Here is a 13,775-nt window from a genome sequence, read left to right as displayed (position 1 = left end):
GATAGATCACATCTTGGGTCACAAATCAAGCCTCAGTAAATTTAAGAAAATTGAAGTCATATCAAGCATCTTTTCTGACCACAATGCTATGAGATTAGAAGTGTTACAGGGAAAAAAAACGTAAGAATACAAACACACGGAGGCTAAAAAATATGTTACTAAATAACCAAGAATCACTGAAGAAATCAAAGAGGAAATCAGAAAATACCTAGAGACAAAAGACAATGAAAACACAATGATCCAAAACCTATGGGATGCAGCAAAAGCAGTTCTAGGAGGGCAGTTTATAGCAATACAATCTTACCTCAAGAAACAAAAAAAATCTCAAGAAAGCAATCTAACATTACCCCTAAAGGAACTAGAGAAAGAAGAACAAACAAAACCCAAATTTAGTAGAAGGAAAGAAATTATAAAGATCAGAGAAGAAATAAATGAAATAGGAACAAAGAAAACAATAGTAAAGATCAATAAAACTGAAAGCTGGTTCTTTGAGAAGATAAACAAAACTGATAAACTTTTAGGCAGACTCATCAGTAAAAAGAGAGAGAGGACTCAAATCAGTAAAGTTAGAAATGAAAAAGGAGAAGTTACAAGGGACACTGCAGAAATAAAAAGCATCATAAGAGACTGCTACAAGCAAGTCTATGCCAATAAAATGGACAACCTGGAAGAAATGGACAAATTCTTGCATAGGTATAACCTTCCAAGACTGAATGAAGAAGAAATAGAAAATATGGACAGACCAATCTCAAGTAATGAAATTGAAACTGTGATTAAAAATCTTCCAACAAACAAAAGTCCAGGACCAGATGACTTCACAAGTGAATTCTATCAACCATTTAGAGAAGAGTTAACACCCAACAGTTTCAAACTCTTCCAAAAAATTGCAGAGGAAAGAACACTCCCAAACTCATTCTATGAGGCCACCATCACCTTGAAACAAAACCGGACAAAGATACTACAAAAAAAAGAAAATTACAGACCAATATTACTGACGAATATAGATTCAAAAATCCTCAACAAAATACTAACAAACAGAATCCAACAACACTTTAAAAGGATCATACACCATGATCAAGTGGGATTTATCCCAGGGATGCAAGGATTCTTCAATATATGCAAATCAATCAGTGTGATACACCATATCAACAAATTGAAGAATAAAAACCATATGATCATCTCAATAGATGCAGAAAAAGCTTTTGACAAAATTTAACACCCATTTATGATAAAAACTCTCCAGAAAGTGGGCATAGAGTTACCCTACCTCAACATAATAAAGGCCATATATGACAAACCCACAGCAAACATCATTCTCAATGGTGAAAAACTGAAAGCATTTCCTCTAAGATCAGGAACAAGACAAGGATGTCCACTCTCACCATTATTATTCAACATAGTTTCAGAAGTCCTAGCCACGGCAATCAGAGAAGAAAAAGAAATAAAATAATACAAATTGGAAAAGAAGAAGTAAAAGTGTCACTGTTTGCAGATGACATGGAACTATACATAGAAAATCCTAAAGATTCCACCAGAAAACTACTAGAGCTAATCAATGAATTTGGTAAAGTAGCAGGATACAAAATTAATGCATAGAAATATCTTGCATCCCTATACACTGACAATGAAAGATCAGAAAGAGAAATTAAGGGAACAATACTATTCACCATTGCAACAAAAAGAATAAAATCCCTAGGAATAAACCTACCTAAGGAAGTAAAAGACCTGTACTCAGAAAACTATAAGACACTGATGAAAGAAATCAAAGATGACACAAACAGTTGGAGAGATATACCATTTTCTTGGGTTGGAAGAATCAACTTTGTGAAAATGACTATACTACCCAAAGTAATCTACAGATTCAATGCAATTCCTATCAAATTACCAATGGCATTTTTTACAGAACTAGAACGAAAAATTTAAAATTTGTATGGAGACACAAAATACCCCAAATAGCCAAAGAAATATTGAGGGAAGAATACTGAGCTGGAAGAATCAGACTCCCTGGCTTCAGACTATATTGCAAAGGTACAGTAATCAAGACAATATGGTACTGGTAGCAAAACAGAAATATAGATCAATGGAACAGGATAGAAAGCCCAGAGATAAACCCACACACATATGGTCACCTTATCTTTGATAAAGGAGGCAAGAATATACAATGGAGAAAGGACAGTCTCCTCAGTAAGTTGTGCTGGGAAAACTGGACAGCTACATGTAAAATAATGAAATTAGAACACTCCCTAACACCATACACAAAAATAAACTCAAAATGAATTAAAGACCTAAATGTAAGACCGGACACTATAAAACTCTTAGAGGAAAACACAGGAAGGATACTCTATGACATAAATCACAGCAATAACCTTTTTGACCCACCTCCCAGAGTAATGGAAATAAAAACAAAAATAAACAAATGGAACCTAATGAAAGTTAAAAGCTTTTTCACAGCAAAGGAAACTATAATCAAGATGAAAAGACAACCCTCAGAATGCAAGAAAATATATGCAAATGAATCAGCAAAGGATTAATCTCCAAAATATACAAAAGCTCATGCAGCTCAATATTAAAAAAACAAACAACCCAATCAACGAACGGGCAGAAGACCTAAATAGACATTTCTCCAAAGAAGACATACAGATGGCCAAGAGGCACATGAAAACCTGCTCAAGACTTTGACCTGGAATCCGGAGAACAAGTCAAGCATCCACTGGTCCTCTCAATCTAGTGCCACCTCCCCAAGTGGCCCCTGGGACCTGGAGAAAGCAGTCCCTCTTGGCATTTCTGGTCAAGTTCATCTTTAAAATAACACTTCCATTGCATTAGGGTCAAGAATGTCCAGACAGGACTTCCCTGGTGGCATAGTGGTTAAGAATCCTCCTGCCAATGCAGGGGACATGGGTTTGATCCCTGGTCCGGGAAGATCCCACATGCCAAGGAGCAACTAAGCCCGTGCGCCACAACTACTGAGCCTGCATACCACAACTACTGAAGCCCGCACACCTAGAGCTCATGCTCCACAACAAGAGAAGCCACTGCAGTGAGAAACTTACTCACTGCAATGAAGAGTAGACCCCACTCGCTGCAACTAGAGAAAGCCTGCCTGCAGCAAGGAAGACCCAATGCAGCCAAAAAAAACAAAACAAACAAACAAAAAAACCCCAAAAGAACCCCAGAATGTCCAGACAGGGTGAGTGCATTTCCTGATGGGACGAGGCAGAGACATCTCCGTCCAGACTTGCTCACCCCCTGGCTGCTTAGAGGTCCTCCCTTGGGCTTCTGAGGTTGATCCTCACTCATATAAACCCAGCCTCCCACCCTGCCTGCCTGCCAGCCCCAGGAGGGGCCTTCTCTGCCCAAGCCAGACCTGGCTGCCCCTGCCAGCTCAGTGGATCCACGTGGCCTTGGCTCCCAGGAAAATTCCTTGGCTGGGGTTCTTTGGAGGGTGAACAAATAAGCACTCAGCTACTGTCAGTCCACTCAGCTGCAAAGTCCTTCAGGGTCTGAACTCTGAAAATGGTCAGGATTAACGTAAGAATTATGCATCAGTGTTTCTAACACTTGCCCTCTGAATGGCAATGGGCTTGCTCATCAGTACCCTCCCTTTCACCCACTAACCATATTTGACTTAGTTTTTGATGTGAATTTTATCACCTGGAAGGATGTGCAAAACATGTATGAATGGCTTAAAGAACAAATTAGAAATTACACAGCCAAATAACCACAGCCAATGAGGAATGTTGCCAGGATCCCACCCCATCCCCATTGTGTAGTGGACCCCCCTTTGCCAATAAAAATCCTCTCTTTTCCCCAGAGGTAATCTGACTCTATGGAACATATTTTCTTGCTTTGTTTTATACTCTGTCACCTATGTATGATTCTCTGTAATTTCATTTTCCTTGCTTTTGAAATTATATACATGGGATGGTGATGTATATATTATTTTGGGTTTTGCTTCTTTGCTAAATATTGTGAGATTCATCATGTTGTGTGAAGCTAGGCTGTATTTTGTTTGCTGTATGGCATTCCATTGTATGAATACTGTAATTTTATCATTTCTACTGTTATGGGATATTTGGGTTGTTTTCTTTATTTGTCTTACTGTGAACAATGCTGCTATAAACCTTAAAAAAAAAAGCAAAAAAGAAAAGCTGCTCAACATCACTAATTATTAGAGAAATGCAAATTAAAACTACATGAGGTATCACCTCAAACCGGTCAGAATGACCATCATCAAAAAATCTACAAACAATAAATGTTGGAGAGGGTGTGGAGAAAAGGGAACCCTCTTGCACCATTTGTGGGAATGTAAATTGATACAGCCACTATGGAGAACAGTATGGAGGTTCCTTAAAAAACTAAAAATAGAACTACCATATGACCCAGCAATCCCACTATTGGGCATATACCCATATGCACCCCAATGTTCATTGTAGCACTATTTATAGTAGCCAGGTCATGGAAACAACCTAAATGCGCATCGACAGATGAATGTATAAAGAAGATGTGTTACCTATATACAATGGAATATTACTCAGCCATAAAAAGGAACGAAATTGGGTCATTTGTAGAGACATGGATGGATCTAGAGACTGTCATACAGAGTGAAGTAAGTCAGAAAGAGAAAAACAAATATCGTGTATTAACGCGTATATGTGGAATTTAGAAAAATGGTACAGGTGAACTGGTTTGCAAGACAGAAATAGAGACACAGATGTAGAGAACAAACGTATGGACACCAAGGCAGGAAAGCAGGGGAATGGGGTGGTGGTGAGATGAATTGGGAGATTGGGATTGACATATATACAGTAATATGTATAAAATAGATAACTAATAAGAACCTGCTGTATAAAAAAATACATAAAATAACATTCAATAATAAAATAGAATAAATGGAAAAAAATAAAATTATTTCATTCCAAGACACATTAATTAAAATTAAAAGAAAAATAGTGATAAGTAAAATATTCTAGAGAATTATGTAGAGAGAAAGAGAAAAGAAAGAAATCAGGAATCAAACTGTCATAGAACTTCTTACAAAAAAATAAAAAATGAAAAACTTGAGACAAAGTCTTGAATATTCTAAGGGACCATGATTCTGTTAAAAAGGGAAAATATTAAGCAAGGAAATAGTGAAAAAGGGATTGAAATAATCATGGTGCACAGAACTAAATGTTAGGAAGTAAAAAATATGAGCTATTCGTACTGGGCATATACCCTGAGAAAACCATAATTCAAAAAGAGTCATGTACCACAATATTCATTGCAGCTCTATGTACAATAGCCAGGACATGGAAGAAACCTAAGTGTCCATCGACAGATGAATGGATAAAGAAGATGTGGCACATATATACAATGGAATATTACTCAGCCATAAAAAGAAATGAAATTGAGTTATTTGTAGTGAGGTAGATGGACTTAGAGTCTGTCATACAGAGTGAAGTAAGTCAGAAAGAGAAAAACAAATACCGTATGCTAACACATATATATATAGAATCTTAAAAAAAAAAAAGATTATGAAGAACCTAGGGGCAGGACAGGAATAAAGATGCAGACCTTCTAGAGAATGGACTTGAGGACACAGGGAGGGGTAAGGGTAAGCTGGGACAAAGTGGGAGAGTGGCATGGACATATATACACTACCAAATGTAAAATCAATAGCTAGTAGGAAGCAGCTGCATAGCACAGGGAGATCAGCTCGGTGCTTTGTGACCACCTAGAGGGGTGGGATAGGAAGGGTGGGAGGGAGATGCAAGAGTGAGGAGATATGGGGATATACGTATACATATAGCTGATTCACTTTGTTATAAAGCAGAAACTAACACACCATTGTAAAGCAATTATACTCCAATAAGGATGTTAAACAAAACAAAACAAAAAAATGAACGATGAAGAACAAGCTAGAATTGTATCAAAACTGAAAATGCTAATATACTGTGCAGGTCAGGTAGTCTAAATTGCAAATTGTAATAATATGAAAGCCAAATATAGATTTAGCTACAAATACTTATCTATTATAATGGGAGTATAACAGAAGGGGAAATGTGATTTTGAATTGGATATGAGAGATGGTATTTGATACTAATGTTCTAATGTCTATATTAGACACAAGTAATAAACAGTGATAATATCTAAAACTGAAAAAAAGAAAAGAGAGGTGGCATAAAGACCCACAGGAGAGTGGGAGAGAATGAAGGATGGAGAACATTTTACTTAGAAATTTGGAGTCAAAAACCTGAAAACAATGAAAAATATTTGTGATTGGTTCCCTATGGGGAATGAGACTTAGAATTGAAGAAAACTGTCCTGATTTTTTTTTAAATTAATTAATTAATTTTAAAATTTTTTTAGCTGTGTTGAGTCTTGGTTGCTGTGCACGGGCTTTCTTTAGTTGTGGCAAGCGGGGGGTACTCTTCATTGCAGTGTGTGGGCTTCCTATTTCGGTGGCTTGTCTTGTTGCAGAGCAAAGGCTCTAGGCATGCGGACTCTGTAGTTGTGGCTCGCGGGCTCAGTAGTTGTGGTTTGCGGGCTCTAGAGCACAGGCTCAGTATTTGTGACACATGGGCTTCGTTGCTCCACGGCATGTGGGATTTTCCCTGACCAGCACTCGAACCCATGTTACCTGCACTGGCAGATGGATTCATAACCACTGCGCCACCAGGGAAGTCTTGCCTGATTTGTTTTTGAATTGGTCTTGTGGTATTATCTTTTAGACCAGATATAAGTTTGAAAAAAATTTAAAAAAACTTTATTACTATTTGGCTGATTTCTCATCTCCTGCCTGTTTAAATTCCACATAAAATTAAACACTCCTCAGATGTAATTTTTGTATGATATTTATATTTATCACTTTAACACAATATCAACATTGTTATTGAGTGGGTCTTGAATTTTCAAATTCTTATAAAACCACTACACATACAGATATGGGTACATAAAAACTTGAATCATCTAAATCTACTCTTATAAAAAGAAATTACAAGATGAAAATGGAAAGCACTGGTTTAAGTACGGTGAGTACCATGATAAGGTAAATTCCAGTGTTTCTTCATTTCACAGAGCAGAATCACTTAAAAGTCTATGAGGCAAAGTCACAGTTTCCACCTTAAACTCAAATAACAAGTAGGTTATGTTTGGTGAATTACTATTTCATGTATTTAGGAGAATAAGTACCTGAAATTCCCCTTAAAATGTGCCAGAAGTCCCGCAATGATTTCAGAATTAATGATACAAAAATAAACCAATAAAATTAATTTGACTATGTTCATCTGAATCAAGGAATGATCTGCTGGTTTACTCTGTTGCTTATAGGTAGATCCTTGGTTACTAAATCAACTAGAATAAAAAGAGAATAAGCAAAACAGAAAAGAAAAATAGATAAAGCAAGGGGAAAATGTCAGGAACTTAGCAGACAGGGTAAAGGAGTAAACTAACGTGTAAGAGAACTTTCATCATGTAGTAGCCCAAACTAGACTACATCATGAAGAGAAATATCCCTTCCAGTGGTGAGCTTCTTAGAGAGATCTGCCATAGAGGCTTTTGCAGAGTGTGCAGTGAGTTCAAAATCAATCACATTCTTTATAGTAAGAGACATTTCTGTTTTTACTGCTTTACTAGTACCTCTGGGTGAAGACTGAGCATAAATGACAATTTTTTCAGTAGAGACAATCTGAAGTGGGGGCAGGTAGAGGAGTGTGGTTCAGGCATATCATTTCCAATGAGCTAATTTAATACAAGGATGCATCCTGGAATATTTTGAGGCAACAAGAGCCAACTTATTCCTCATGCTCTCAGATATCAGCTGTATCAGCAGACTTTCAAGAGTACTTGAATGGCAGAGAAATCAAATTTGACATCATTAGCAAGAAACTGAATAGCATACGGTCTATATTTCACATTAAAAGAAGATCTATGTGGCTTAAAATCCATATAACTGATGGCAAAGTTAATGCCTTATTTTGAAAAAAAAAGAAAAACAAACAAAAATCCCCTGGCTTGTATTATTACATTAATGAAGATTGTGGTACCTCTGCATGGAATTTAGCTACAAACAGGTTTATTTGCGGGACCAATAATAAAAGTAGTAGTAGTAGAAGTAGTAGTAGTAGTAATAATAATAATAATAATAATAATAAAGCACTTTATTTGGGTTTAATTTGCTGTTCAATCAAATGTGTTCTCAGTTGCGGCTCCACATCTTTCACCATGAATTGGAAATTCACTAAAACTATTGGGAAGCTATATTGAGTTACAGAGCTTGTTAGATATTTTTCTAAACCCTAGGGTAAATATTCCAACCTTCATCCCAATCAAGACAGCCAACTTAAACTGCAGTAGAAAAACTTTTTCTGAATTATTCAGCTGCAAGTTTTCCTCATTCTCCTCTCCATCTATTTTAGATTTCAGGTTAATTATTATAAATACTTAAATCTGTTCTTCCCTTTCCCTCTTTTACACTCTCCTGTGTAATTGCAGCTTCTTTCTCTGTATTGAGACACATAACTTGGAAAGCAAATTCAAGGTTTTTCAACACCTCCTGGTGATATTACTACTTTCCTCCATTAATCCTAGTTTTCCCCTCTCCTCAGTGCTGCTCAACTTAGCACTTTTACTCAGTACTTTCTTTCCCCCACAATTGCTTCTCCACCTTTAGTTTACTATCTTTGTTTTTCTCATAATTCTTTAAAAAACAGAATTTTTCAGTTGGGAATTTCTTGTCTTCCTCTGTGTGTTCAAACTTGTCGTTTGATAAAATGAAGACAGTGTCCTCCACATTTGTTCTGGATCTCTGCCCTTCTAATCACCAAAGGCTGCCTCTTCACTTATCCTCCCAGCTCCATCATTATCTGCCAGTTCTTTCCTGAATCTATTCATCTAAAAAGAAAATGGAAACTCTGCTAAAGCCATTACATTTTTTGTCCAGGCAAATGCCAAGGAGTTTTTGAAACTCCCGTCTCACATGCTACTTTTTCTCACTATTTTTCAAACTGACATTTCTCTGATTGGATCTCTGGCCTTTGACTGACTTTAGTTCTGCTTCTCTAGCTGTAGGAATCTGTCTCAGGCTGAATGGCCCCCTGTGGTTGGTTGAGTTTTGTTAGGTCTCTGGATAGTTTATTTTCTGGTAGAAAAATAACATTTTTGCCATGGATTCTTTCTACATGTGCCCTTCAACAAATAACCTCCATCCTATAACTTTCTCAGGTCAAAAACATAATGTATCATGCCCTCCTGGAGATGGTCTGGTTTTTAAAATTTTATTTAAAAAATTTCTGTTTCTTTTTTCCTCACTGTTTGCCACTGGGGCATGGATCTCACTCTCATTGGTACAACCTGGTTAAGCCCAGATATTATTGTAATAAAACTGAATCCTTAGAATGACCTTCAACTGAATAAGGCTACAGGAACAATCCGCATTTTCTCTAATTATGAAATAGAGTTCCCAGATAGCTTAAATCTAAAACAGCGTTCATGCAAGATCTCACCATAAAGCCTTTTCACTTCTAATTTTGTTTCAAAACTATATATTCATGCTCTTTACTATATAAAGGGCTATATAGAAGAATACAATACTCACATAGTTCCTCATACATTTCTCTTTTCTGTAATTGTAAAAATAATATATACTCATTGTATTAAATTAATACCATAGAAACATATAAATTACAAAATAAAAAATTTCCCTATCTTATTTTAAATTCACCTGCTAAGAAACTTGTTAAAGTTTATAATTCACAACATAATACTCTTCTATTTATAAAAATGTTTTATTTTAGTTCATCTATTTTAAAATTAGAAACTTTTAATTACCATTATGACATAATGTAATTTAACAAGGTGCTAATTATCTATCAGATATCAATAAAGATTAAAATGACTGCTCCATTTCTCTAATAATTAGTGATGTTGAGCATCTTTTCATGTGTCTCTTGGCCATCTGTATGTCTTCCCTGGAGAAATGTCTGTTTATTACAATGAGGTATCACCTCACACCGGTCAGAATGGCCATTATCAAAAAATCTACAAACAATAAATGCTGGAGAGGGTGTGGAGAAGAGAATCCTCTTGCACTGTTGGTGGGAATGTAAATTGATACAGCCACTATGGAGAACAGTATGGAGGTTCCTTAAAAAACTAAAAATAGAACTACCATATGACCCAGCAATCCCAGTCCTGGGCATACACCCTGAGAAAACTATAATTCAAAAAGACACATGCACCCCAATGTTCACTGCAGGACTATTTAAAATAACCAGGACATGGAAGCAATCTAAATGTCCATCAATAGCTGAATGGATAAAGAAGAGGTGGTACATATATCCAATGGAATATGTGTAAAAAGGAGCAAAATTGGGTCATTTGTAGAGATGTGGATGGACCTAGAGACTATCATAGAGAGTGAAGTAAGTCAGAAAGAGAAAAACAAATATTGTATATTAATCATATATGTGGAATCTAGAAAAATGGTTCAGAGAAACCTATTTGCAAAGCAGAAATAGAGACACAGACATAGAGAACAAATGTGTGGACACCAAGGGGGGAAAGGGAGGGTGGGATGAATTGGGAGATTGGGATTGACATATATACACTACTATGTATAAAATAGATAATGAGAACCTACTGTATAGCACAGGGAACTCTACTCAGTGCTCTGTGGTGATCTAAATGGGAAGGAAATCCAAAAAAGTGGGGATATATGTATACATACAGCTGATTCACTTAGCTGTACAGCTGAAACTAACACACCATTGTAAAGCAACTATACCCCAATTAAAAAAAAAAAAAAAAAAAAAAGACTGCTCCATTTGCTTTTACAAGGTACACAATATTCAGGGGGCAACAAAATAATTTGTACTGGCCTTTCCAGTCCAATCAAGCCATTCTTCTTTGAAGAGGAGTGACTATCCAGGAATATACATTTCAGTGTGGAATGTGGTATAATTTTGAAGTATCAGCTCAGCTAGCCAAATAGACATTTTTGAAGTACCAGTCTGGATAGTGTCACATCCCCTACATGTGGTCAGTCAAACCACTGGTTTATTGCTTATTTTAAATTTTCAAATTAAATATTAGAGAAAGTCAAAGAACCCAAAAGATAGACTCAACCAATAACCTGATTTGGGCACCATGCAATACATCCAAGACTCAACCAATAACCTGATTTGGGAACCATGCAATACATTCCAAATTTTCTAGTTTCCTGACTCAGAGTTTTTGCTTTTGAAATTGCTTGATTGCTCTGGAGACAGCTATTGTTTTATTTTCTTTAACTACCTCAATATCTTAAAACTATTTATATTGGTGATTCTATTTAATTTTTTTTAAAAGTCAAATCCAAATATTCCTATAGACATAGACTTGTAGGGAAATTTCACAACACTTGTGTTTCATGATTTATATTTGCAAATCCAATTAATGCTAATTATGTTTTTAAAGTACATCTCCTTACATTCTGCCTTTGTTACCAAGCATTTAATGAAAACTTCCAAAAACATATTTGTTTTCAACTACTTTAACCACCAAAAAAAGTGAACAAAATGAACACATACAAAATTTTGATGAGCAACACATCAAAATGAAATAAATTCATTAAAGATAATAATTTAGGCAGTTTGCATATGGCCTAAGCTTTTTGGATCCTAAAGTTAATTTTATAATAAAACGACCAACCTACTGCTGATATCAGTTCCTTAGCTGATCCATTTATTCTGGAATTGATTATATGACACATTATGACAGAGGTAAGTACTCCTCAGTGCATAACTGTGCTCATTAAACCAAATGATAACTCCATAAAAACAGTATTTGGGGCCATATATGTGAGATTTTACAGACACATAATAGTTCTTCTCATACTATGATTTGGAAAGAAAATGCATTCATCCTTTGAAAACTTAAACTGCTGGAGAAAAGTATTAGCAAGATTAATTCAAATGGTAGATAGTCCACCCAAGGCTGTCTTTTGTCTTTCCTTTTATAGCAACATTTAAATCTTGGTGTGAGAGAAATCAAACTGAGACCCAGGGAGCACAAAGAAGATGATTCTAGGTTTGAAGATGTTGTAAGCTGACATTTTCTTCTGTTAGATTTTAATCACTCTATTTCAGTCATGTATCAGTCCTCAAAAAGTAACGTGATATCATTAGTCAAATGATAAAGTCCATTTTTTTTTTATTCCAAAATAGTCAAGGATCAAATAGTCCAAAGGAAAAAAAATTTTTTATAGGTTACAAGGAAAGTCATGGGAAAATATCTGAAAGTTTGAACAAATGGATTCTAAATTGAAATAAATAGGTATTTGGCAAATGATGTTTTAAATCATTGTGAAAGAGGTAATAAGTTGAGCTTAAAAGGTTTATACAAAAACAGTAGAAGTGATATATCTGCCCCAACTCCTCTTTTTAATAGGATTCTGGGGAAAAGAAGAGATAAATGTATGGTAAATATACAATTTATAACTGGAAATTTCCAGTCTTTTAAAAATGTATATATTAGATGTTTGAAAGAAATTTTAACACATTACTGGCTATTTCTTGAACTGTCCCCTCAAAACTTGTTTTTTTAGTCAGAAAACATGACCTACAGTCTCATACTATTACACAAAACTGGAACGTATTCTAAAGAGTATTTCATTCAAGATGATAATATCAGGTGACTTTACAATAGTCATTCTAATTATGTCCCATATTAACTTTTGCAATTAACTGAGGCAACTTTTTTTAGATTTTTGAATTTTACCTATAGCCATCCTATATATTTTATTTTTCTGTAGAAAGAAGAACTGCCACCTAATTTCCAGAATCTCTGATCTGACCTAGTTCCCATCTATGTGTCTTCAATAGAATGGATAATGAATTTCTTTTCAAATAGTGTTAAAATGGATTAAAGAAGACAATTTAGGTGATGCAAACAAATTCATTTAACACTTGATGAAGTGGACAGTGTCCTTTAGTAGAACTGCAACATGGGACAGAAGGCAGGAAGATTTACAGGATAAAAAATATAAAACAAGAGAGATAAATAGAAAATACCTGATTGTCTGGGGCCACAGAGTCAAACTTGCTTCGGGTGAGAAGGAACAAAGAAATAAATACAGAGCCCAGAGATGGCTCAGTGTTTGGGGATTGGCTGACTGAATGAATATGTTACATTTCTGTCCAAGAGGAGTATTTACATGGGCATGAAAGTCATCTAAGCTTCAGTTTGCTGATGTGACACTCTGGGCAGGAGCTGCCATATCGTGGGCCTAGAAACTTACTTCAACAATAGATAGCTATAAGTTACAGGACTAGTTAAAATGTGAATTACCATAACTGTGACTTTGGACAATATTTGTTAAATTTGGCATATACATTATCCCATGTTAAAAAATAATGAGAATTTTGATTTTATACATCCTCTTAAATAGAAGTTTAATATCAAACTGTTAACCAGTTATTTATGGGCAATGGGTTCTATATGTATGTAGTAGTTAATAGAACAGATTAGCCATTTGGACTGAATACAATGTAATGTAGAGTTAAGCTCTGAATGACATGGCCTTAAGTTGTGTGGGTCCACTTATATGTGGATTTTTTAAAAATAAATACTACAAATGTGTGGGTCCACTTATATGTGGATTTTTAAAATAAATACTACAGTACTAAACAATACTTGGTTGGTTGAGTCCACAGATTTGGAACCGTTGATGCAAAGTGCAGATTGTAGTTATGTGTGGATTTTTGACTGGGCAGGGGTTGACACCCACTTCATGTTCAAGGGTCAACTGTAGAAGC

Source organism: Balaenoptera borealis (assembly GCF_965194805.1).
Source record: "Balaenoptera borealis genome assembly, chromosome: 18".
In the NCBI taxonomy this organism is placed as follows: domain Eukaryota; kingdom Metazoa; phylum Chordata; class Mammalia; order Artiodactyla; family Balaenopteridae; genus Balaenoptera; species Balaenoptera borealis.
Note: the sequence above shows the minus strand (reverse complement) of the source record.